Raw genomic sequence first — 22,188 nt, forward strand, 5'->3', positions numbered from 1 at the left:
CAGGTACTGATTTGACCTGAAATAAATGGGGTTCTGTCTGCTCTCCCTCTCCCTCCCCTACTCCATCCTGTCCCCCTTCTCTGCAGGCCTCCTTTTCTTTCTCTTTTTCTTTTTTTTTTTTTTTTTGGGTGGGGATTGAACCACTGAGCCACATTCCCAGCCCTTTTTATTTTGAGACAGGGTCCTGTTAAATTACTTGGGGCCTCTCTAGGTTGCTGAGGCTGGCTTTGAGCTTGCTATTCTCCTACCTCAGCCTCCTGAGGTGCTGGGATTACAGGCATGTGCTGCTGTGCCCAGCTTCTTTCCTCTTTTCTATCTGTCCCTACCCCTATTTCACCCAAAGGAGGTTGGTGGGGGGAGGCTGTTGGTTAGGCAGAAAATTACTTCCTCATCTTTGGATGGGCCACTCTTTCTGGGCAATAGGTTCAAAAAAAAGGTTCATTGCTGAGGTTGGCTGGTAGTGGTAGTGGTGGTGGGGTTGAGGCAAGAAGCCGGCATGTCTGGATATCAAACATGGATGCTGAAATCACTCTTTTTTTTTTTTTTTTTTTTTTTCCCCCCACGGTGCTGGGGATCGAACCCAGGGCCTTACGTTTGCAAGGCAAGCACTCTACCGACTGAGCTATCTCCCCAGCCCTGAAATCACTCTTGGTACAAGTGCTGGTCTGGGTTCTGGACCTGTCCGCCATGGTGACCTGGTTCAGAGATCTCCTGTGTGTTGGGAAGGGGTGGGGTGTGAGGCATAGGTGATAGGTTGTGGTCTATTCTCTCTCGGGTTTAGTGTGCCATGGGATTCAGGACTCCTTAGCACAAGGTGACTGTGCCCATGCTACAGCTTGTGAGGGGTGGGCTTCAGGGATGGAGGATCTTGTGGCATTAAGCACAGTTATTTTCTTCCTTTACCTTTTGCAGTATGGCAGAGATACATGTTAACTAGCTCTGCCTAGACCTTAGCCACAACTTGGTCAGTTTCTATTAACCATATTTTCACTTTTCTGGTATGAGAACAGAAACAACTTGGAAAAATCCAGCACCAGCTGGAATTGGGGAAATTAGTTGAGGTTTGCCCTAATGGAATGCTTTCTGTGCTGTTCTGGGGGTTGCTGGAGAAATTATATTTTAATGGGAATATGCCTTTCTAAACTTTAACTAGCAAAGCCACAAGAGCATTTGCTAGTTAATAATATACCTGGTAAGTTGTTGTGCTGAAATTTAACAGCCAATTTAAAAAACAAGGTAGGGAATTTTAAAGATAGGACATTGAGAATATATGTGTCCTAGGGTGATTTCTGAGTTTGTGTTGGAATCAGTGATTTTGTGCTGATGAGGAGGGTTTCAGTGGCCCTATATCACCGGTGGCCTTTCAGGGAGGCCCTAATGCCTGCCTCTCTGTCCCTGAAAAATTAATTTAATGTGCTGCCACTTGTAGATGAACCAAGAAGCCATTTCACAATTTTGCAAAGCTGCAGGCTGGGAAATCTCTTCTCAGTGAGATAGGGGAAGGTGGTGGTAGTGGAGAAGTTGGAATTCATGATGCAGGCAGATGCTCTAGGCACACACAGCAATAAAACCCTCGTGGCCAGAGCAGAGGGTGTTCAGAGCAGGGGTGGGGCTGGCTGAAGGAATAAAGCAGGGAGTGGAGTTTCTGGTCTGATACCTGAGATGACAAAGTCCTTCTGCAGAGTTTGCTTTGGAAAAGAGAAAAGGTTACCAAAAAAAAAAAAAAAAAAAAAAAAAAAAAAAAAAAAAAATCTCTCAATGGAAAATTTAAGGAAACTGAAACAAAGGTTCCACTTGGATTCCAAATGGTGTTTGTCACTGTAGGAGAGTGGTGCTTTTTGTGAAAGTCCCTGGATCACAGACAGGCCCTCTCTAGCTTAAGTTCCCGATCTACTTTCACACTCTGGAAAGTGAGTTCAGATATTTTTGAGCCTTGCCTGCTCTTCCTGGGGCCATGGTGTACTTGTGGTTCACGGGTGGCACCAGAAGTGAGCTCCACAGGTAGATTCTGCTTGATTTATGTTTACATTCCTCAAGGTGCCTTATGCTGGTGGTTGCTCTGTGGTTATTAGTGGAACACATGGGGTGGCTACTTACACCTGTGTGCAGCTTGACCATAAACACATGCACACACGTGTGCACACATACGTGCATGTCCTGAGTTAGTCCCTGTCTTCAGCTCCTTCTGAAGTTTTCCTTCTCCTGCTTCTTGTGCATCTTCATTTCCACCTTTTTGATTAAAAGAGCCAGTGTGTACCAGACAGGCAATGCACTAAATTCTTTGATGTGGACTGTACTTTGCACAGCCATCCTACGAGATAGGTGCTAGTATTATGTTGCTATTTTTCAGATAAGAAAATTGAGGTAAAAAAAATAATTTTTCACACAAGTTTATGGTCACAGCAGAGTTGTCTGATTCCAAAGAGCTTAGCTTCATGTATCTCTGATTCCAAAGCTGAGTTCTTAATTTCTAAGCCACACATCTCCCTTTTCTGGGCTTTGAACTGGAGTAGGGCAGGGGCCTCAGTGTATCCCCCGCCCCCCCCATCTCTGTCTATAGACCTCTGTCTCCCACTGCCTCCAGAGGTAGGAGAGTCTTAAAGGTGAGATAAGATGGCAAAGGAGAATTGTCAGGTGCGGAGGGATTACTATGGTGGGTTCTGTGAATTTATTTCCTCCAGATGTTATTGTTGCTGTTGGTACAATACATTAAAATTAGAAAGGGAAAACAACAAACAGAAGAGTTGGTGTAAGGTAAGGATTTTCAAGCTTTTTGAATCATGTATAGTCCATAAATAAATTAGCATGTACCCCAACATATGTATACTCATTCATAAATTATACACATAAACTGCTGAGCTAAAGACACACTCACGTATTTAAAAAGATGATAGGGTTGGAGTATAGCTCAGTGGTAGAATGCCTGCTTAGCATGCATGAGGCCCTGGGTTGGATCCCTAGCCCTTCAAAATTAAAATAAGATAAAATAAAATAAAAATGAATAGTTGGTTTGTCATTTTGTTCTTGAATTGTAGTGATCCATCTTGGGCACTATTGAGTACTCTACACTTTGGAGACCCTTGTCTCCCCCGCTTACCTGCTGAATGCCCTGCTGCTGCAACCCTGCACCCTCTGAGAGAGGGTACACTTGGCTCCATTTTCAGGTGCTCTGATTTGCAGAGCAGGTGGGCTCTGCCCTTCCAGCCCTCATGTTTTTGACCTGAAGTTCTACCAAATCTACTGGAACCTAGATTGAAACTATGCTAACTGTTGCTGTGGCTGTAGGCATTTGCTGTTATCTTTGAGTCCCTGAGACAGCCCCACAACTTATAGACATCTTGGAGTACCAGGGAAAGACCATTTAATGGCCTTGGGTAGAACTCAAAGACTGTGGGGGATGTGAAGAGATTGGAGCTCTCAATCACAATTGGTGGGAATATGAAGTAGTGCAGCTGCTATGGAAAACAGTTTGGGGGTTCCTCAAAAACCTAAATGGAGCTGAGCGCAGTAGTACATGTCTTTAATCCCAGTGACTCTGGAGGCTGAGGCAGGAGGATCACAAGTTCAAAGGCAGCCTCAGCAGTTTAGCAAGGCCCTAGCTAACTTAGTGAGACCCTGTCTCAAAAAATAAAAAATCCTGGTACCAAAACCAAAACAAAACAAAAAATCTAAATAGAATTATCATATAATTTAGCAATTCTACTCCTAGGTATATACTCAAAGGAAATGGAAGCAGGGGCTCAGACATAGTTTTATATTGATGTTTATTGTAGCATATTCATTCACAAGAACCAAAAGACGAATGGAACCCAAGTATACATCAGCAGATGAAGGAATGAACAAAATGTAATGTCTACATACAATTGAATGTTATTTGGCCCTCAATAGGAAGGAAATTCTGGGAGACTGGGGTTGTAGCTCAGTGGTAGAGTACTTGCCTAGCACGTGTGAGGCACTGAGTTCAATCCTCAGAACCACATAAAAATAAACAAATAAAATAAAGGGTATTAAAATAGAAAAGGAAAACTTGATGTATCAACTTCAAAGACATTCTGCTCAGAGAAATAAGCCAGTTACATAATGACAAATATAGTGTGACTCCACTTATATGAGCTACCTAAAACAGTCAAATACATAGAAGCAGAAAGTAGAGTAGAGGTCCAGAGGCCAGCAGGAGGGAGGAATAGGGAATTATTGCTAGTAGTTCCAGCATTTCTCTTTGGGCTAATGAAAAAGTTTTAGAAATAACGGCAATGGCTGTACAACATTGTGAATATAATAAAACAAGAAAAACAAAACAAAAACCTTAAGGGAAGTAATGAGAGAAGGCTGGGGGCTGGGAGGAAGGCAGATAGTTAATTCTGTTGTTTGAACTTGGGGAAGCACTGATCAGAGCTGGGCTGACCCCATACCTGTGGGACCTGGCTGCCAGACACAAGGGCTGCAAGAATGGGACACCTGTGGCCATACCCTGGGCCATTCTGACTGGCTATACAAATACCTCTCTTGGCCCCCTGGGGAGATGGTCATCAAGATTTAGGTCATGAAGTAGGACCGTTTGTTCCCCTTCCTGTCCCCTCTTCCCAGTCAGCTGATGGGACAGCTCTGGTGCTACAGTCCAGTGCCCTGTGATTGAGGACACACCTCTCTGGGGCTCCATTGTCAGGACTCTGATTTTTAGCAGCAGGTAATAGTTTCTCTCCAGTCATGAAGTAGGGCAGACAGGTTCCTTTGGAGTTAAATTTAGGGCTTAGAATCCAGGGGTGACTGAGAAAAGCTGTGTTTAACTTCTATCCCACCATCAAAAAAGAAAGAAAAAGTCCTAAATTAAGCAAGGTACATGGAACCTGCAAATATATCACCAAATTGGAACACATACTTCTAAAAATAAAAGATGCTGAAATTTGGAAAAGACCAAATGTGGCTGCTCAGTCAGGTACTCACCTCCCTAGATTTCTGTTTTTACCACCCCATCCTAGTGCTGCAGCAGCACAGGGCACAGCTGGATGATGTAGTCCCCTCTAGGAGTACTGTTCTGTGTACATGTGGCAGGACACATGGGCCCTGGACAGGAGTAGGAGGCCATCTGTTTCACCAATGGGGAGGCTGAATCCAGGAGAGGCCTTGGCATTCATCCGCATGGGTCCCCGGTGGCTTCCCCTGCTCCTAGTACCCCACACCCCCTTCCACAGGGTGGCACTTTGATTGCCCTGGGGTGGGAGGAGCAAGTATGCAGCCGTTTGTCTTTAACTCAGAAGTCCCCTAGTGCTACCTAGTTCCCAAGGCATGTAGGACTAGGCTCCGTATTTTAGATATTATGATATTTTCTTATTGCTTCTGGATGTTAGATGAACTCAGGGGCTGGAGAGATTCTCAGGAACAGATTCAAAGGAAACTGCTCAAGGGCCACATCAAGGTGTCAAGCTATAGTCAGAACTTGAGTTTACATCTCAGGAGAAAGGCTTTCTGGCTGTTTTAGGAAGTGAATGTTGTGTGGAGAAGATAATAGCCACAACTAAAAGATACTGGGCTTACTGCACACTGGGCCTACCTTCAAGGATCTTTACACAGTGATCTCACAACAGCTCCATCAGATGGGTACAGTGACAGTGCCCACTCCGAGCAAGACATGTTAGGCTAACAATCCTGCCCTGGGTCACAGAGCCAGCAAGAGGTGAAGATGGGATTTGAACCCAGGCATCTATCTCCAGGGTCTGTACACTTAACTACCATACACATCCCCCATTTCTGCCAAAGCTGCAGGGCTGTGTTCTTGCCCGAGGCACAGGAAGGCGTGTTAGGGACTAAGGGCCCTGCAACTCCTCCCACTGCTCCTATTTTGGGAAAAAGGATAGGATAATGAGCTCTACTTTCCCCCCTTCTAGAGTGAGGGTGGCATCAGTCTGATTTTTGTCACTCAAGCTCTGCTTTCTGCCTGGTGCATTTTGGTCAGGCCAACCAAGGACATATTCCTCAAGCACCTGCTATATGCCAGAGCCTTCTATGGGTGTTTTACTCATTATCTCATAGGGACCAGTGAGGTAGGTATTACTGTTTCTAATTTTCAGGGAAGAAAACTGAGTATCAGAGAGGTGAATGACTTTCCCAAGTTAAATATCTAATTAATGGCAGAATTTCAGTTCGATGTCAGGACCCTTTGACCTAAAAACCAGTGGCTTTCCTACCCTCCTCCAGGAAAGTGCTGCAGGGATACCATGACTTTCCATATTCCTGGCTGCCAGAATCCTATCTTCCTCTTTCATAATACCAGCGTGGGTCTGAGGACCCAGGCTGAAACAACGTGTTCTCCTCCAGAGAAGAGGCTGCGCCAGGGAGAATTAACAGCCCGCAGTGTTTCCCCTTGGGTGTGGCCAGGGGCGGGTGCAGGGCTGGAGGGCATCTTTTCTGGGCTACTTCTCCGGTTGCCTGTATTCAGTAACTGTAAACTCTTTGGAGCTCTTGGCCTCCTGTTGGAAGCTAAGGGAGGCTCAGTGCCTTGAGGGGAAATGGCAGGTGTCAGATGAAGGTGTGTTGTCCCCTCTGAGACTTGTCCTCCCAAGAGCTGTGCAAGTCCGGTCAGGACCACCTCAAGAAGCTGGGAGTGCCTTCTGCAGCCTTTCCTGGCTGAGCGGCTGGGATTCTTCTCTTTCTTCTGGAGCCTCAGTCATTCTAGTGAGTGGCAGAGAAACTAACTGGGAATGAGGGCATTTTGGGGACCTCACCGAGGGAACTTTGCTGAATGACTTGATTTTTTTAAAACTTGAGGACATTGTGTTTGGGGTTTAGAAAAAAAAAAAAAAAAAAAACTAGCCAGAAAATGAGAAGAAATGGTTCGGAGTATGAGGCTCTTCAGTCAGAGACTGAGGACACAGTGGACTGTGACCTTCCTGAAGGGGAGAAGGGGCAATTGCTGGCTGGGTCCTTTCCCAGGGTGGGCAGACCAGGGTGGTTAGGGGCTGAGGTGGTGAAGGGAAAGTGGAAGTTTGAGAATGAGTTTGGGTTTAAGGAGTTGGTAGGTCCCTGAAGTAAGAGCTGCTTCCCCACCCTGGGCCAGCCCCCTATGTGCCTCAGTGTCCCCATCTGTCTCTTGGGGGTGAAGTTCCCTGTGGCTCTGTTCCTGCCCCAAGGCATTAGGAAGCCTCAACCATGGGGGAGCTGTTACACAGTCATTGTTGTTGATATTTATTATTTAATCACCTCTCCTGTGGCTCAGCAGTGACCTGGGGTGGAAGTTATCGCCTTGGGCTGTGGGTCCCCTTTCTCCTCTGTACTCTGCTGTCACTTAGTTATCACCTCCTGCTACTGGGAACAGTGGGTTAGATTCTTCATATGAGTTATTCTCAGGTGGTTGAAAAGCCTTCCTGGAATCCCCAGGATGTGGAAATTCTTCCCACATCTTGTGACCTCCTGTAGCACTTGTATATGCCTGATGTGGTGCAAGTCTCCCTTTCCTGCCCTTTCCTCCTGTCCTCCCCGACTCTGTCTGCCCCCCATCAGGGCCTGAACCTGATCCTCACCCTCACTCCCAAGGTGCCTGAAATTCAGATCTCAGGAAACATCAGAGTAAATTGAGGGGGGAATTCAAAATCTACATCTTCAGTGACTTATCATCTCATTCCCATTTCCTGGCCTACCTTGGACTCCTAGGTGCTCATGGCTCCTGATCTGGTACCAGACACAAGGGGACAGCAGAAGGCTTCTTCAAGATGGGTGGGACTTGAGGTGGGGTCCTGACTGCAGGAGCAAGGGCTGTACATTCTGGACAGAAGGGAACAGGAGTCAGCCCCCAAAAGGGGGCTACATGGACTGAAGGGAAGATGCCCAGGTGTACAGAATAGCTGGTTCACAGCAAGGAGCATAGGAGGGTGTGAGTGAATGTGGACAAGAGGGAACATGTGTAGGCACACATGCTGCCTGGGTAGGGGAGTTGTGCACAGGAGTTTGGCACTGTGGGACCTGCCATTACTCATTTTCTAGTATGTCAGTAAGTCTTTTGGGGACATCAAGTTTGAGCTCTGAAATCCACCAGCTCCTCTTCTGGGCTTGATCTGGGAGGCAGGCCCCTCCTTCCCACACCTGGACGCCCTCAACCCTGCAGGTGCAGTCTTCTGTGGCCACTGAGGAGAGCCCTCATCCCTTTGCATGCAGGAGCTAGGATTTATGGGAGAGTTGGAGCCAGGAACCACATACTGATAAAGAAGTGTTTTCATTCTGGGGGTGTTAATTAACACAGATTAGATTTCAACTGTGAGTGGGCCTTTTGTTGCAGGAGCCTTTCTAATCAAGGTGGTTTCAGTACTGCTGTGGTTTCACTGAGCCAATTCAGGTTCATTAAACTGGTCTGTTACTACCCGAGGTGTTCAGACCTGATGTTATAACTTATAGTCCTACTGGGTCCAGTTTTTCAAACTTGGTTTACCACTGTCCTGGCATCTCTCGTAGGGTGCTGATTCTGGAAAGATAACCCAACCATGTAGGCACATTTCCTGGCTCTGTGAATTTTATTAAACATTTAAAAATATGTTTTCTGCAGATTCCTGAGATAACTTGGCAAAAATGAGGGATTTTGGATTTTCTTCCTAGTTATCATATTCATTAATAATTCCATCAGTTTCCACTGATAGAGAGAGATTGGAAATGAGTCAGAGTGTGGCATCAAGTTTGAAGCCAGGCTGAAAGTATGATAGGGCTCTGTGTAAAGATGAGAAGCTTGCTGGGTTGGGCAGGGGCTTTTACCCTCCCACTTCAGCCTTTACCCTTCCATTTTTGCAATGGGTGCTACTTGTGCTTCTGGGTTAAAGCAGTCACTTTTTTTTCTTTTCAATTTATTTTCTCTGGTTACAATCTGTTATATAACTTAGGAATTAGCAAAGAAGAAAACAAATCATCCACAATCCTGCTTCCCCAAGTTCTTGGCATAAATTCCTTCTAGATTTTTTTTTTTCCAGGCATTTATTTATTTTTCATTTTGAGACAAGGTCTCACTAAGTTGTGAAGATTGGTCTCAAACTTGAGTTCCTCCTGCTTCAGCCTCTGAAGTAACTGGGATTATAGGTTACCATGCCCAGCTTCAGGCATTTAAAATATTATTAATAAACATATAATACTATCCATATATGTCTGCTCTGCATTTTCAGAATAGTTGTTTCTTTTTCCTTGTTACAAAAATAATATATTTTTATAGAAAATTTAGAAAACAGAGGAAAAGCACAGAGATTAAAAGTTATGCTAATTATTCATCCATTCAGAGGTGACCACTCTTTGCAGCTTATGTATATTTTACCTTGCCAGGCTTTCTTTTCTTATGCATATGTGCCCATTATTCCTCACTACAAATTGGGTTCATGCATATATAGACATCCTTTTTTGTTGTTTCCTTTTACTTAAAAATATCTGATAAACATTTTAAGACATGAAGTTTTCTTCTAAAACATGATATTTAAAAACAATTTATTGAGGTGCAATTCATGTAATGCAAAATAAAACAGTTTAAAGTGAACATTTCATTGACACTTAGTATGTTCACAACCAGCAACTCTTGTAGTTATAAAACATTTCCATTCCTCCAAGGTAGTGTAAAACTCTTTATTTGTTAAATAGTTTTTTCTTATTTCTACATTTCTGGCCACCAGCCAGTCTGCATTCTGTCTCTACAGATTTATCTATTCTGGATACATCATGTAAATGGAATCATACACAAGATATGATTTTTAATTGCTGCATGATATGCTTTTATTAATCTGTTGGAATATTCTTGGATCTTCAGCTTAAGTTCCCATCATCTTGGATTTGTGGTTCTGTTGTGGATGGACCATTATTTACCTAGCCAGTCCCTTGTTTTTGGACACCAATGTTGTTTCCAGTTTCTTATTTTACTTATTTTATTATTATTTTTTTTTTTATTGCCTATAAGTAACAATGTGTCGAGCATTTTTGGACCTAACCCTCTTTTTTGTGTCTCTGGTTAGCAAGGATACATATTTTTAATAGGTAGTGTAGTTTGAAGGCAGTGTGAAGTAATCTCTTAATCTCTTTTGTTTGAATGAAAGATTCTTGCTTCTAAACTTTGGGCTCCTTCTTGCTTTTTTGAAAGTCTTATCTTGCCCATCCATCAAAGCAGTTCCTTAGCAAGGGGGACTAATACTGCCTAAAACCAGGGAAGGTGATAATACCTCCTATCACACAAAGCTAGCACTTAAATCTACCGTTGGGATTGTCTGAGCTGTCTTAATTGAATCTTTCTGTTCTTCAAGGGCAATGTAACTTTTGCATGGACTGGTTAAACTGCTTCAGAGTGAGTTGACAGAGCTGGCCAGTGCTTCTTCCTGTCTCTCGCTCAGGTGAACTAAGTGCCAGAGTGAGACTTTCTGGATGTCCTATATAGAAAGACTGGATTAGGAACATAGCCAGGGGAAGGCCTCAGATCTTCCACAAATCCCCAGCACCAAAAACAAAACAAAAAACAACAACCCAAGACTGACAGGATTTCCCTTTTCCATGTCACAGACCTGGATGAAGTGTAATTAAAATACGAGCTGTCTTTGAATCCTACTGTGGCATTGTGAGCATGGAATCATTGACGATAGAGGGAGGGGCCACAGAACCAGCCAGTGGGAGGAAGGCTAAACTGATTTAGTTCCTAGTTGGCCTAGATGTTTCTCCTCCCTGGGAACCAGGTGCTCTGCACTCTAAGTGGGTGTTGATGTGCTTCAGGGTCACTGTCCCCTATAGAATTGTACCTGCTGGGCCATCGTTAATGGCTCTACTCTCCAGGCCTAGCACAGTGCCTGGTGCAGAGTGAGCATTAAACACATGCTGTGTGCACACATACACAGTCTTCTAGCTGCTCTGTGATGACAGTAGAATACTCCTGTTCACCTGGTCCCTGGTCCAGAAAGACCCATATTTCTATAAACTGGTTAACTGGCTGTAGTCCCTCAATTCTCCCTTGCCCCTTGCTTTTTATGGGGATGGTGATCCCTAGACTCTCCACTTGCCTGGATCTGTAACCATAACCAGTCATTTTAGATCCCTCTTGTGGTTTCAGTAAACCTGCCTTAATTTCATATAACTGGGAATAGTTCTTAAGATTCCTTCCTTCCCTCCTCCCTGTTCTAGAGCTTTCTGTAGGTAATCTTTACTGTCTTCCCATTATGTATTGCTGGTTTGTGTTTGGCATAACCTGGAAGGGAAAACAACAAACAAACAAACAAATTCAGAACTTAGAACTCTGTCTAGGTTAGTAATTTTCTTTAAACTTCATTTATTCTAAGTATATATATTTTCTCCTCTGTTACACTGAGTGTAACTGACTTACTCAACTCATTCAAACACTAATCAAATCTTTTTCAGGTGCCAGGCACTATATTAGATGTGGGGAATCAAGAATGAGTAAATGGGGGCTGGGGAGATAGCTCAGTGGATAGAGTGCTTGCATTGTAAGCACAAGGCCCTGGGTTTGATCCCCAGCACCCCCCCCCCCCAAAAGAAAAAAAAAAAAAGAATGAGTAAGTCATCGCCCCTCAATAGGTGCAACAGATGTCCCGTGAGGTTTTGTATAGAAGGCAACAGGGGCAAAAATTGGGGTGGAGTGAGGGTGGGGGTTCCATTCCATGGGAGATGGAAAAGGGAATGCTCAATAGGAAACAGTATTTGAACTGGGCTTTGAAGGATGGTTGGAAAGTTGCCATTTGGATGGGATGGAAGAGTATCCCAGGAAAAAAAAAAACCAAAAAAACATTTACTCATTCAGCAAGTCTCTCCTGTGAGCCTTCTGCAACCTAGACCCTATAGTTCATTAGGAGTTTAATTTTTTTTTTTTTTTGATAGGGTGTCTAGCATAGTGCTTTGTATGCAGCAGTTGTTTGGAAGATATTTGAGTAAATAAAAAAATCTATCAGGAGCTGGAGTTGTGGCTGAGTGGTAGAGCACTTGTCTGGCACGTGTGAGGCCCTGTTTGATACTCAGCCCCACATATAAATTAAAAAAAATATATATATCGATTGACAACTAAAAAAAAGTTTTAAAAAATTCTGTGAGATAACTAAAGGAAGTAGACATTTGTAGAAGTGGTTTCAAATAAAGCACAATATATGAAAATGAAGCATGAGACTGTAGTAAGGTGTATGCTTAATATATAACTTACTCTCTTTTTCTTTGTATCTTTGTTTTGTTTTTGTTTGCAGTATTGGGGATTAAACACGGGGTGCTCTACCACTGAGTACATCCCTGGCCCTTTTAATTTTTATTTTGAGACAGGGTATCAAAAAATTTTTTTGGTACTGTGGATTAAACCTATTATCTCACATATGCTAAGCAAGAACTCTACCATTGAGGAACACACCATCCTTTTTTTTTTAACATTTTATTTTGAGACAGAGTCTCAGTAACTTGTTCAGGTTGACCTTGAATATGGCAATCTTACTGCCTCAGCCTCCTGAGTAGCTGAGGTTACAGGTGTAGACACCTGTGTTTGGCCCAAAGGTTTGAGAATTTTTTAAGTTAAAAATGACTGTTCTTATCTACATTAGGGTTATTCAGCTGCAGATGATAAAATCTGATAGAACAGTGACTTAAATTTATTTCTCTTTTACATAAATGTGGAAGTAGTCATTTTAGAACTATTAAATTGGCTTTACCAAGTCTTCTGGGCCCCAAGCACTCTGCTGTTTTGTTGTCTTTGGCATATGGCTTTCATCTCAAAGCTCAAGATGGTTACTTAAGTTCCAGCCATCACAACTGCATGTCAGACATTAAGGGATTCGATCACTTCCCTTTCCCCTTTTGCTCTCCAAAATCATACTGTTACCCTTTTAGGAATACTTCCCCAAAGTCCTCCCACGTACATCCTGTTAGTCAGAACTTATTTACATGGCCACAATGGAAATATTGTCTTTATTCTGGGTTATAACATGACTGGCTAAAATTAAGTGGTTCTGTTGCTGAGGGGAAAGAGAACAGATCTTGGGGAAACTGCCTGTGTCCACTTTGGCTGGGCACCATGGATACAGTGCATGGGCACTCAGCAGTATGGAAGGCTAGTCAAGATCACAGTCCAGGTGCTCTGTGACATCGCACAGGTTCTATTCTTCATCTGGACCTTAGTTTCCTCTGAAAACATGCTTGTTTTTCCTCATAAGAATAGGAATTGAGTCATCTGGGCATGGTGGTACACAACTGTAATTCCAGCAATTTGGGAGGCTGAGGCAGAATTGCAAGTTCAAGCTCTCTCTCTCCTGGGTTCAATCCTCCCCTCTCCCATGAGAATTAAGGATAAGTAGAAGCACAGAGATGCTGCTTCTTAGATATAGTTGAGTATTAGGGATACATTGTTATAAGAACATGGTCATCCAAACAACCTTGTCCCTTGTGAGCCCCTAACTTAATTCTTCCTTTCTTTAAAATCTGTAGCAGAGGACCAAGTCTTCCAAGAAGAATCTCTTAATTAAAACCAACCAGTTATGGTGGCTGGGGGTGTAGCTCAGTGTTAGAGTACTTACCTGGCATGCATGAGGTCCTGGGTTCAATCCCCAGCATTACAAACAACAACTCCTGCCCCCCTACTGCTCTGAAAACAAAACAATAAAAAACCCCAGAGGCCCTGATCAGTTAATAACCCAGACATGTCTTTAACCTTATTCCCTTCCTGGTTTTATATTGCCTCTGAATTTTAAAAATTTAATTTATATAGGCAATCTAGATGATAGCATGACCCAGTGAATAAGAATCGGGGTCTCAGCTAGATTTTTGGATTTGTATCTGAGTTTTGTTACTTATAATCTCTGAACTTCTATTTCTGAATTGTATATTAGGGCTAATAAAACTGTGTACTTCACAAGGTAAGGATTTAGTGGGACAGTCCAGGTAACAACCTGGAACCTGATTTGTGGTCAGTTCTCAGTAAAATGCACCATTATTATTAGTATTGTCTTTGTGGTGTCTGTCAGACTGGACATGCCTGGTGGAGGACTTTCTTGGGTGTCCCTCTTCTCTCAACAGACATTAACTGAATGCCTTTCCATACTGAGTCGGGGAGGCCAACCACACAGCAAAACTGCTTGGGTTTCTGTCCCAGTCCCCTCTTTCTAGCTGAGTGACCTCAGATGCTTTAATGCCTCTGAGATTTGATTATTTTTGTCTTTGTAATGGATGAGGATAAACTTCATGAAATTATGAAGGATCACATGAGATAATAACAATCTTCGCTTTTGCACATAGCATGGCACTCCGGAAATGTTATTCAGAATAATAAAAGGATGTTGGGGCTATAAATTAGACTGTTCCCAGGCCTCAGGGAGCTAACAGTTTTGAGCAAGAGGCAGACATGTAAAGGGTGATTTCTACACAGTGTATTGAGTGCCAAGATAGGGGGATTCTCTGTTGTGAGAACAAAGAGGCAGAGGAAGTAGTTTGGGAAATGTGAACAGGCAGCTGGGTGAGTGGGGAGGAGACATTTGATCTGGGGTTTGAAGGCCTGGGAGTTAGGCAGGTGTATTTAAGTTAGGAAAAGATGTTTGGAAAAAGGTGTTCTGTACCGAGTTGCCATGTGCACGTTGGCCTGGAGGTGGGAGGGACTCAAGCTGAGGGATCCAAGCTAAGTGTGTGAGGCCATGAGGGCAGGTCAGCCTGATGATACTGGAGTACTAAACTGTAGAACATACTTAGGAATTGGGACTCTATTCTGCACCCAGCAGAGATTTTCTTTCATTAAAAAAAAAAAAAAAAAAAAAATCCAATCTTCCCAAAGGAGAGGAAAGTAGGGATATGTGCAGCCTTCTTATCCTTTTCTTTCCAGCTCCTTGGAACATCAGGGGACAGCTTTGTGCCAAGAACTGTATCCCTAAAATCTGTGGATTGGGTTCCTCTTACCATCATTGCTATGCAGTTCTTCCTTCTTCCATTTCTTTGAGGCTTAACCTGAGATTTTATCTGAAATGATAGGTCCATGCCTGTTGGTTTTCTCTCACCTCACAGATTCTAGGGCATGGTCTACAGCAAACCCTTTTCAGTTCCTGAGAGTCATTCTCAGCTTTCACTGCCTCCTCTCCCTTCCTCCCTCCCTCATTCTCTCCCTCTCTTCTCTTTGGACCCTCTGCCTGCACTCACTCACCCTCTCTCTACTTGCTGTCTGGTTTTCACTCTTCACTTTCTGAGATCTGCTTGACCTCCTACTCACTACATCTAAAGGCTATTGACGGCCTAATTCCCATACCCTTTGTAGAGTTGGGCCAAAACCTCATCTTTTTTTAAAAAATAATATACATATACACATACATATATACATACATATATTTATTTTAAATAGACGCTTTACAAAAGAAGACATACAGGTGATTAATAAATACATGAAAAAGTGTTCAACATCTCTAGTATTTAGAGAAATGCAAATTAAAACAACTCTAAGATTTCATCTTATTCCAATTAGAATGGCTACTATTAAGAACACAAACAATAATAGATGTTGGCATGGGTGTGGGGGAAAAAGGCACACTTTTATATTGCTGGTAGAGTTGCAAATTTGTGCAGCTACTCTAGAAAGCAGTGTGGAGAATCCTCAGAAAACTTGGAATGGACCCACCTTTTGACCCAGTTATCCCACTCCTCGGTTTATACCCAAAGGACTTAAAATTAGCATACTACAGTAACACAGCCACATCAATCATAATAGCTAGATTGTGGAACCAACCTAGATGCCCTTCAGCAGATGAATGGATAAAGAAACTGTGATATATATACACAATGGAATATTGTTCAGCCATAAAGAATAATAATATTATGGCATTTTCAGATAAATGGATGGAATTGGAGAATATCATGCTAAGTGAAATAAGCCAATCCCAAGAAACCAAAGGCCAAATGTTTTCCCTGATAAGTGGATGAGGGGGTGGGGGGGGTGAGAGAAGAATGGAGGAACTTTAGATTAGGTAGAAGGAAATGAGAGGGAGGGGGGTATGAAAGATGGTGGAATGAGATAGACATCATTACCATGTGTGCATGTATGATTACACAAATGCTATGAATCTACATCGTGTGCAACCATAGAAACGAAATGATGTACCCCATTTGTGTACAATGAATCAAAATGCAGTCTGTAAAAAATTTAAAAAATATAGACACATCAACTTTAAAAAATAATCTGCTTTTTCAAAATGTACAATTAAAGGTTAACAGAAAGCCTAAGGCATAAGTAATAATTCAAGGAATAAAGATTTAAACAAATGAGACCCAAAAGAAATTTTTAAATAGAAAACAAAATAACTAATTTTAATGTATAAGAAAAGTTGACAATTTTCTTGGCATTTCCAAGTCTTGTAGAACTCTTATTTTTGTAGTCTATTGCCCTATTTTTGAATTACTTTAAAATGACTAAATAAAAAGGATAACTGCTGCATCATAAATTATCAGCAGTCCTCTAAAGGGTTCACTACATTTTTATGCTTAAACAATAAAATCTAGATAACATGTTAAAAAAATAACATACATACATACATACAGACAGACATACATTTATTTATTTATGTGGTGTTGAGGATTGGACCCAGTGCCTCGCATGTGCTAGGCAAGCACTCTACCCCGAGCCTCAGCCCCAGCCCCCGGAACCTCATCTTGACTTGTTTTTCTCCTGCCTCCTCTTTCCAGTTCAGGTTTTCTCCTTCCTCTGTGTTTCCGTAGCTCTGTGTTCTCTGTACTCTGGGGACATTTGCTTCTTCCTGTCTTGTACTTTGATGATTTATACCTACTGTCTAAACTCCTGTATTAGATTGACTCTCAGGGCAAGATCCAGCCTTAATTCTCCTTGTTATTCATGCAAGTGCAAAGGGCAGACCAACACTGGAAGGAACAGAGGAGTTGAGCCGCTTTCTGGGAGGATGAACCAACGTGAGCAAGGCTTGGAGGTGGAAAATCCAGAATGGGAATGACACTGGGCCTGAGTTGACTGCGTGGACAGTGGTGAGGGGAAGCAGACGAGGAAGGACTCAAAGCATCAGAGCACGAGACTAGAATGTCATGCTGAGTGGTGGCATCCTACCCTCAAGGTGTGCTGAGGAGGCTGAAATGTGGCCTCTACATGGACCTGCCACCTGCAAGGCCCGTGTTCTCCCTCTGGGTTGAGGATGCCCATTGGAGTGGGAGAGTGGGAGGGGCTCCGTGGGAACTGTGGGAATCCAGGCACTCATCATCAAATCCTTCTAAACCACCTTCCATTCAGTTTTTTTTTTTTTTTTTTTTTTTTAAATGCGGTGCTGGGGATCAAACCCAGGGCCTTGTGCTTGCTAGGCAGGCACTCTACCAACTGAGCTATATCCCCAGCCCTCCATTCAGTTTTGATGTGATAAAATATCTTCTCGATTCCAGTTTCTGTGCTTTTAAATTTTCTTCAGCTCCTGTGAACCAGCACATTCACGTTGTGTGTGTGCCTCTGTGCGTGTGTGCAGATACAGTCTCACCTCTCCTCCTTTCTTCTTCATTGCTGCTACTACTCTTACCTTCCTGATGTGACATGCAGGTGAGGCAGTGTGCTGCATTCTCATATGTTCAGGTGTTTTTTTCCTAAATGGCAAATAAAAATTTTTTTTTTAAATACAACGTGGTGTTTTTATGTACATATAGCTAGCTTAAGATATGCAATGTCTTATGTACTTATTTTTTTGTGGTGAGAAAAAAATATGCTCTCTTGGCAACTCTCAAGTGTGTAATATCTTGTTATTAACTGTAGTCACTGTAATGTGCAATAGATCTCTTGAACTTATCTCTCCTACTTAACAGGCATTTTGTGTACAATATCTCCAACCTCTTTACCCTACTTCACACGCCAGACGCTGGTAACCACCACTCTTCTCTCTTGTATGATTTCTACTATTATACACTCCACAAGTAAGGGAGATCATGTGACATTTGTCTTTCTGCTCTTGGCTTATTTCACTTAACAAAATGTCTCTCCCAGGTTCATACCTGTTGTTGCAAATGAGAGGATTTCTTCCTTTTTATGACAGAATACTATTCCATTGTGTATATATATCACATTATCAGTTCATCTGTTAATGGACACTTAGGTTGGTTCCATATCTTGGGTTTTGTGATAGTGTTGCAGTAAACATAGGAGTGCAGATGTCACTTTGACAGACTGATTTCATTTCTTTTAAATAGATAACCAATAGTGGAATTGCTGAAACATACGGTAGTTCTGTTTTCAGTTTTTTGAGGAACCTCCATACCATTTTCCATAATGATTGTACTAATTTACATTTCCACTGATAGTGTGCAAGGTTTCCCCTTTCTCCACATTCTGTCCAATAATGTTTTCTTCCTTTTTTTGATAATAGCTGTCCTGATGGGCATCAGGTGATGCTTCAGGTGTGTTTTCACAACCCACTATTTGAGAAAATAGCTATCTAATCAGTGGTTAACAAATAGTCTTGAAAATGCACCAGCTTCCCAGGTCCTGTGGGGCCCAGGCCTCCCTGTATTCTTTCCAAGCTCCCAAGGAATGAAGATGTAGTGGTATCTTGAAACCAGCAACTCAGATGACCTAGTCACTTTACCCTTAGACCCAGGGATTAGGAGCCTGCAAATTCCTCAGTTGGGATGGGGCTTTTTAAACTTGAGAATGTGTCTTCTTTCCTCGACTTTGATCAGTAGAGAGGAAAATATCTTATGTAGCTGGATGTGGCTGAGGGTGTGTTTCCTCAGGTCTTCTCTGTGTGGTGCTGTGTGTTGCCAGAGCCCCTGTCCAATAGAACGCTCATTAAGACCCATAGCAAGTTGGGGCCTGTCAGTAATGAGCGCTTTTATGCTGTTTTCTACAGAAATTCTACTTGAAAACTCAGAACCTTCAAATATTCCTGATTTTCCATCTAATTAGTGAAAAAGGGCTTTGTGGGCAAGTTTGTGGCACTCTCTGTATGTCCTGATTCTGTAAACCTCTTGGGAAGCACTTCAAGTGAAATTCTTCCAACCCATCAAAAAAGGCAGCACAAACAATTCAACACCCCAGAGCCTGGCAAACCTAAACACATTCCATGTCCAGGTTCAAAGTTCTCTTACCCTTTACTTTAAGGTTGATGTCATCCTGCCTTGTGAGGAAAGAGGGCTTCACACTTCAGGGAGGTCTCAGGAATGGGGATTCTGGCATGTGGGGGCATCCAGTCCTAGGACTGGTTGCTGAGTGATTGAATTGTTTGGGAAAAGGCACTGGAGAAAACCCAGAACTTTCAGCCTTGGGCTGACTGGACATGGGCTGGCCTGGGTGGGTCTTTTGGGCAGCTTTGTCACCTTTAGGTTCCTAGTGGCATGAGGCTGCAGCAGCTGAGCACAGATGGTGACTGCTGCCCCCATGCGGAGAAGTTGAGAAAGTGAGGATCTCCCCTGATGGTGGAGTCTTTGTCTTCCCCCTAAAGTGAGGACAAAACCACAGGTTCATGTCTGTGGCTCCTTCATGAGTAGGCTGGAATTGCAAGGCAAGGAACGTGTTTCCCCCTAAGGAATGTGTTTTCCCCTAAAGCCAAGAGCATTAGGTACCTAAGTGCGAGGGCAAAGCTGCAGTGTCCTTAGGCACCAGAGACAGTACCAGACTTCTTGGGACTTTTGTTCCTGATTAGTTCCTGGGCCCATGTTTTAGCCTTTTCTTGAACTCAGACCCCTGACTCCTTTAAAACTGTCTTTTAATGTGGCCCTTGCTCCATTCTGGTGCTATGCCTTCTTCCCTTCAGATCTCCTTCTGTAGGTCCTCTCAACTGCCCCCATTTCTGTCCCATTGTAGTCCTTCATGACCACAGAGTGCCAGATACTCTTATATCAAGGTTTTTATCCTGTCCCCTACTTAGAAACTGGATGGAGCTTCCATAGACACAGCTGATGAAAGTTCTATGATCTAGACTTCCCTGCCCTATGAAGGCATTCACCCACCTACTCATCCATGCAACTGTCCACCTGTCTGTCTATCCATCCGTCTGTCCATCCATCCATCACCAAGTACTACAGGGCTTTGTGAAGTTCTTGGATATGGAGATACATATGATAGAGATACATATGATAGAGAGAGGTGCTGTCCTTAGGTAACTCTTAGGCTGTTAGGGGAAGGTGAACGAGTCAATTATGGAGACTAAGATGAAAGGAGGGGCTCCTGTGTAAAGGGTGGGCAAGATCTTTTGTGGTCATACACAGAATGTAGGGTGAGGACATACTGTATGCTGGAAAGAAACAGCAACTTTTAGTATTAGGAGGAATAACGATGACATCTTTTTATTATACACACCTACTTCAATTTAAGTTTGATTAAAAGCATTAACTTGGGACTGGGGCTATAGCCCAGTGGTAGGGCAATTGCCTCACATGTTGACACAGTGGGTTCAATCCTCAGCACTGCATAAATGAATAAACAAAAATATTGTGTCCATCTCCAACTAAAAAAAATATTTAAAAAAAAGTATTAACTCTTTGAGCCTCAGAGTCCTCATCTATAAGCTGAGTAAGGGGAAACAATAATCCCGACGTCAGAGGGTGGAGGATTAAATGGGATAATATACATTTGTTGAATGTCATAAATGCTGAATAAATATTGACTGTCATTTTTGTTATCAAGTCAGAGAAGAAATTTTCTCCAGGATCCTTGGAGAAAATTTGCTGAGATTGCATAGAAAACATCTTTGACAATTTGCTCAACATGAACTCAACAAGTCTTATAAACCTGTGTGTTGTATTAGGCCTCAGCATAAAGAATAACACCAGTAGTTCAGTTCAGGGAGAGAAATCTACAGGATAGAGAGTAGTACCCTGTTGAGTCAAGTGTGAGATTTTGCACATAATTTTTTTATTTTTTTAAGGAGGGATATTTCAATACCAGCAAGGTCATTTGATATAGTCAATCCTAAAGACGGATAATATCTGAATCACTGGAGAAATATCTTAAAAATAAATATGCTAAACAGGGCACAGTGGTACATGCCTGTAATCCCAGTAGCTCGAGAAGCTGAGGCAGGAGAATCTCGAGTTCTAAACCAGCCTGTCAACTTAGTAAGGCCCTAAGCAACTCAGCAAGACTCTGTCTCTAATAAAATATAAAAAAGAGCTGGGGATATGACTTGGTGGTTAAGTGCCCTTAGTTTAATCCCTGGTACCAAAAAAAGCCAGGAGCAATATATATATAATATATCTCTATCTCCTAGTTAGGAGCAATGGTGCTTTCCTGTGATCCCAACAACTTGGGAGGCTGAGGCAGGAAAATCACAAGTTTGAGAACAGCCTGAAGGTAGCAAGACCCTGTCTCAAAATGAAAAGACCTGGAAATGTAGCTCAGTGGTAGAGTGCCCTGCATTCAGTCCCCAGGAACACACGCACACACTACAGATCCTGAGGTCCTACCTGTACCCCACAAACTATTTCAACACATCTGGGCAGAGCCTGGCAGTATATATTTTACATAAGTGCCTCCAAAGTGGTTTTGCTTTTGTGGCTCAACTTGGGAACCTTGGACAGCACTCAGGACTCTGAGCAGTCCCAGACTTTTCCCTGTGGTGTTGCTGGTGATCTCCCTGTCACCAAAGCTCTTGGTGTCCCAGGGTTATCAGGCCTGGATAACTAATGAGGTCATGAACTTGAGCACCTTCCTCAATGTGATCTCCAAAAATGTGCAGGATTGTTAATATTCCTATTTATTATAATAATCCTTCTTCCCAGCCCCACTCTTTCCCCAGATGACTTAATCAGAGTCACTACAGCATAACATTTATTTTTTTAAGTCTGCAGTTGATTTGACAGGACTTAATGTTGTACAATAAGCAAGAGCCAGTACTTTGGCCCAACAACAAATTCTTGCTGTTAAAAAGCCTCTGATTCCAGGCTGGCTGGGCACTTTCTCTATTAGGTGAAGAGAGAGACTGCACCAGCTGTTTATAATTGGGACTTGAAAGCTTTAGGTCTGCACTGTTCAAAAAAATAGCCACTAGCCGCATGTGGCCATTAAGTACTTGCAGTTCAGTTAGTCTAGATCAAGATGTGCTCTGAATGTAAAATACCCCCCAGATTTCAAAGATAATACTAAAAACAGTAAAGTGTCTCAATAATGTTTTTATACTGATTATGTGTTAAAGATGATAATTTTTGAATGTGTTGGATCAAAAAATGTATTAAAATTAATTTCACTGATTTTTTAAAATTAAAAAATGTGGCTACTAGAAAGTTTGAAATTGC

General features: G+C 42.6%; 1 protein-coding gene and 1 long non-coding RNA gene across 16 annotated transcripts in view; both read left to right on the plus strand.

Moving 5' to 3' along the window:
* PLEKHA7 (pleckstrin homology domain containing A7) overlaps positions 1-22,188 on the plus strand; it is a 243,759-nt gene that overhangs the window by 47,321 nt on the left and 174,250 nt on the right. The window lies entirely within an intron of this gene.
* On the plus strand, positions 6,686-11,474 carry LOC306639989. Its single transcript, XR_013757714.1, has 2 exons — positions 6,686-11,170; positions 11,239-11,474. It is a non-coding gene; the product is annotated as an uncharacterized lncRNA (long non-coding RNA).

The sequence above is a fragment of the Sciurus vulgaris genome (genome assembly GCF_902686455.1).
Source record: "Sciurus vulgaris genome assembly, chromosome: 11".
NCBI classification, from domain to species: domain Eukaryota; kingdom Metazoa; phylum Chordata; class Mammalia; order Rodentia; family Sciuridae; genus Sciurus; species Sciurus vulgaris.